The sequence below is a fragment of the Arachis ipaensis genome, chromosome B10 (genome assembly GCF_000816755.2).
Source record: "Arachis ipaensis cultivar K30076 chromosome B10, Araip1.1, whole genome shotgun sequence".
NCBI lineage: Eukaryota > Viridiplantae > Streptophyta > Magnoliopsida > Fabales > Fabaceae > Arachis > Arachis ipaensis.
The window spans coordinates 72,861,743-72,866,021 of NC_029794.2; the positions used below are offsets into that span (position 1 = coordinate 72,861,743).

The 4,279-nt window shown below is 36.5% G+C and overlaps 1 long non-coding RNA gene across 1 annotated transcript; it reads right to left on the reverse strand.

Moving 5' to 3' along the window:
* Positions 360 to 1,010, reverse strand: LOC107621946. The gene is made up of 3 exons (XR_002356006.1): positions 896 to 1,010; positions 626 to 709; positions 360 to 482 (listed from the first exon to the last, which is right to left on the reverse strand). It is a non-coding gene; the product is annotated as an uncharacterized LOC107621946 (long non-coding RNA).

Consider the following 4,279-nt stretch of genomic DNA (forward strand, 5'->3'; position numbering starts at 1 on the left):
TTCATGGTTTTTTAAAAAAGAATAATCGTTAGAAACCTTGAATCTATGATAAACAAATTTGAATTTTCTTCAAGTATACCTATCATAATGTAAAATCCTGAAAATTTTATAAGGTTTAGCCACTTCAATATCAGAAGATGTGAATTTAAGTCCAAACCTTAGCAAATTTGTCTCGAGTTTGAGTCACTATAAACCAAATTTTCAATTTTTTTATTAAAAATATTGGTTTTCTAACATTTTCGTTTAAATAAAAAGATAAAAGAGCAAGAATGAAAACAGAACCGTACCTCGTCAAAGACACCGGCGGGACTGTCCTCATAGCTATCTAGAAAGAAGCCACCCAAAGTGTTTTTGTATCAAGTAATAATTAATGCAGCCTCTGTTTAATTTCAAAGTTTAACATAATTTACAAGTCCTATCAAAATTCAAAAGATTTTAGAATGATTTTACCAGTCTTGAAAATTAACCAAACAAAAATATCCCTGAGTTCACGTCAGCAACAGTTAGTCTTCTAAACTGACTACATTTCTTGGATTCAATATTTACAAATTGCCTAAAGACTCAAACCCATAAAAGAATTGCTGCATTTATAATCTAGAGAGATAAATGACAATATTGGACCTACCCAAAAGCTTCAGCCAATTTGAATTCTCTTGGAATGTATCTTCTAGCTTTCTCTGCCTTCACAAGATGGAGTTAATACAAGGCACTGATAAACAAAAAAACAGAACAGTTAATGAAAGAAACAATTACCAATTCCCACAAATTAAAGTTGAACATACATAAACAACACTTAGAGAAAGATTCATTGACTAAAACCATGATAAATTTGACAAAATCGAAAGTAAAAACAAATACTTAGAAATGGGAAAATTGGATAAAAAGGAAAACATACCACATTCAACAGAGAAGCAACAGTTTTTAGGTGTCCAACAGCCACATAACCCAGCGCTAAGACATCCAGAATTGCAGCTTCTTGAATGCCTTTTGAGCCGGCATTCATCCGATCTTTGACCACTTCATCATTTGCATTAAGTAGGTCAAGAGCATCATCTCTTTTTCCCTCAACTCTGTCTCAAATTCGTTTATTCTGTGAAACACAACTTGCAGAGTCAAGGGTTATTGTTGGAAGAGGTGAAAAACATGATGATTATGATAATGAGATGATGAGTAATAGAAGAAGACTCAATTTTCATGAGAAAGTGAAACTTGATAAGATAAATCCCTAATAATTCCAGAATCATTCCCTAAACCAAGAACAAAAGTTGTATCTATCATCACAGAATAACCAAATATTTAATCATTGAGTCAACACTCAGAATTCCCAGAGTTGAAGAAAGTTGATAGGTCTAATGATCCATTCATAAACTAAATGGTCAAGGATCATTGCTCAATTAAAAAAACAACAATTAAAAAATCAAATACCCAATAAATTTTGCGGTGTAAAGGCCTTCTGCCACAATAGAAAAAGAGCTCTACGAAGAGGAATCATCAGATCAACAGAAACAAAACCCGTAATATGAAGAAACCATTGTCAAAATAATCCAATTCCAACAGTGAAAAAGGTAGAATCAATCAAAAAAATATGCTCATAGTATATGCTACCAAAAGCCATTTAAGAAGGACAATAACAGAAGGAAAAAAAGAAAAAAGAACAGATGGGGAAGAAAAACACATTGAACAAACAGAATGACAATTTAGGAGCAACCAAGTTTTCCAAAAGTTTGAAACTTGCAGTTGTTCATTGTTGGGGGTTGCTTACTGGTTGGGTTAGCCATGGAAATGGCCCTTGAATACAAGTCCACTCTTTGTTTTATGAGTCTTGTTCCTTCGCCGAATGAACATATATACATATGAACCAAATAATTGGTCATAACTTTTCTCAACCACATGGTAGAGTCATTCAAATGAGAGCGTAAATATTGGACTCATCCACGAATATTCCACGCACAAATGAATAATAGTTTCGTAAATCTCAGAACATTTTTCCAATGCTGAAAGTAATGTATTAAAGTGAAAATTAAATTGGGAAATATACTTGTAATTAGTGTCAGTAATTGGCTTTACTATCAGTATTGGGAATAAGATATTTATTATGAAACTATATAAGACTTGTTAAAAAAATATCTCTACATAATCAAATTATCAATGGTAAGGATGAACATGCACAAAAAATGAACCACATGGGATGAACTCCAAATAAGATTTCACTAGCTACTAATTAAGTTTTAATTGCTATTCTACTGGTTGCAAGAGTTAATGCATCCATTTGACTCGTTGAGTATATCTATCTGAAATCCATATCCCGCACAGATTTGTGTGCTCTTGGTTCATCCAAAATGTTGTTCATGCTAGGCCACTCCATAATTCTGATATGCCCATCCTGTACTTGTTCCAGACAGAATTCAAACATACAAGATCAAACTCTAGAAACGAACGCTAGAAATGCCACACAACAAAGAAACACAATTGAATTGAATGGATTTCAAAGCGATACTTACTGAACCACCGGTGGCAAATTTAGATCCATCAACACTAAAAGTAATGCAGTTTTGAGACCCGATATTCTGCAGAGAGGCCAGTTCTTTGGCCAACAGCTTCATTTTTGTTTCATTACCATACAGCTCAAACAATCTACATGAGCACATAGAAATACGTCGACTTATATTTGATTTCTCAGTTAAGTAAAAGTGAAATATAAGCTAATCATGCTTAAGAAGAAACTATGGCTATTGTCAAGCATTCCCCTACTCCAAGGAAACTAGAACAAGAAACCATCAAAATAGTATGGTAAATTGATATAAGGTATCGGAATTCTGATTGTGAGATTATTGAAAGTGACAGTAACTGCAACTATGAAATGCAAAATTGAGACAAATCATTAAAGAACTTTTCAACCGATAAATTTAGATAATAGGTTCAATCTCGAAGCTCATAAGTAAAGACACTTACTTGCAGCTACCATTGATGAGAGAGCACACAAAATCGTCCTTTTTTAATATTAATAATGGAAAACCAGCTAAGCTATTGCAAGTATGATATGAGAGACTGTGAGGGATTGCAGTTACAATTAGAGACAAGAATTCACATGAAAACGCGACGAAGAGGAAGAAGAAGCGTTACCTGAGAGAAATTGAAAAGAGAAACAAGGTTGAAGAGTGAGGAGCTATTGCCACACACACACTGAAGCACCGTCCTTCTCTTCGCTTTCTTCCATTACCGTTTTCATTCTATCCAAACATGAACGACAAGGAAGGCAATGGTGGCCAGAGCAGGAAGATGGAAGGAGAGCGGCGAAACGACGACGCTGGCGCGTAAACGACAAGGAGACGATGAGGAGACAGTGAGAAGCTAATGACGCTGACGCTGTTGGATGCTAGGGCAGAGGCAACAAGAGACAAGGCAGAGGGGAGGCTAACGGCGCAGTGAGGGCGGTGCTGGTGATGGCGGAGATCTGAGCTCTTCCAGGGTTGCCATTGATGAGAGTGACGGTGAGAGTTGAGAGTGGGAGAGTCCCGATCGAAGCTTTTGGCCAAGTTTGAGGGTGATTAGGAGGATTCAGGAGTTACTGGGTTGGGGGCCAGGTTATTAGGGTTTTCCTTTAAAAACCTTTTGGCCACCCTTTTAAAGCGTGCCAAAAGAGTACCAGGATATGGCCACGTTTTGTAAGCGTGGCCGTAATGAAACCCTATCACCACGCTTTTAAAATGTCCCTCTTTCTCTCTATGGCCACGCTTTTGAAGCATGGCAGAAAAAAACGTGGCCGTTTCTCTAATCAATTGCCACCCTTCAAAAAGCATGGCCGTTGATTCTTTTCGCCACGTTTTTGAAGGGTGGCGAGAAAAAACGTGGCCAAATCTCTATTCAATCGCCACCCTCACAAAAGCGTGGCCATTGATCACTTTTGGCCACGCTTTTAAAGCGTGGCAAAAAAAAGCGTGGCCATAGGCCTTTTTTCTTGTAGCGAGATGGGTTGCGACCTGTGATAATTTATAGTAGGATCTAGCTACTTTTTAGTATATTTTTATTAGTTTTTAGGTAGTTTTTAGTAGGATCTAGCTACTTTTTAGTATATTTTTATTAGTTTTCAAGCAAAATTCACATTTCTGGACTTTACTATGAGTTTGTGTGTTTTTCTATGATTTCAGGTATTTTCTGGCTGAAATTGAGGGACCTGAGCAAAAATCTGATTTAGAGGCTGAAAAAGGACTGCAAATGCTGTTGGATTCTGACCTCCCTGCACTCGAAATGGATTTTTTGGAGCTACAGAACCCAATTG